This window comes from Penaeus monodon, chromosome 32 (assembly GCF_015228065.2).
Source record: "Penaeus monodon isolate SGIC_2016 chromosome 32, NSTDA_Pmon_1, whole genome shotgun sequence".
Classification (NCBI taxonomy): Eukaryota; Metazoa; Arthropoda; class Malacostraca; order Decapoda; family Penaeidae; genus Penaeus; species Penaeus monodon.
This window is the reverse complement of record NC_051417.1, coordinates 7999958-8000325: the sequence shown is the minus strand read 5'-3', so window position 1 is coordinate 8000325 and position 368 is coordinate 7999958. Positions and strand designations below refer to the sequence as shown.

At 40.8% G+C, this 368-nt stretch overlaps 1 long non-coding RNA gene across 1 annotated transcript in view; it reads right to left on the bottom strand.

Moving 5' to 3' along the window:
• The window catches only part of LOC119593468, a 5011-nt gene that overhangs the window by 533 nt on the left and 4110 nt on the right, over window positions 1-368 (bottom strand). The window lies entirely within an intron of this gene.

Here is a 368-nt window from a genome sequence, read left to right as displayed (position 1 = left end):
TAACTTATAACCTACCCTACTAATAATTTACTCATAACTACCTTACTGACAATCTCCTCATCACCTACGTTACTAACAGCCGACTTAACCCGAAACAGCCACTCGACACCACAAAACTTATAGCGACCATAACAACTGTTCATTTACCGAACTTCATCACCAAAGGCTAATCAGCTGATCCCTGGCCAGCGGGAAGAAGTCAGCCATAAAACTGCGTCACAGCCCCGTCAGTCATTCTGCATAAATTTCCTGACAGCTGACAAACAAGGCGATTAAAGACAAGACCCGAGTTCTACGCTTCAAATTTTCAGGCGGAGGTAAAGGTAACGATGTTATTACTAAAATAATTTGTTATTCATATATAAGTA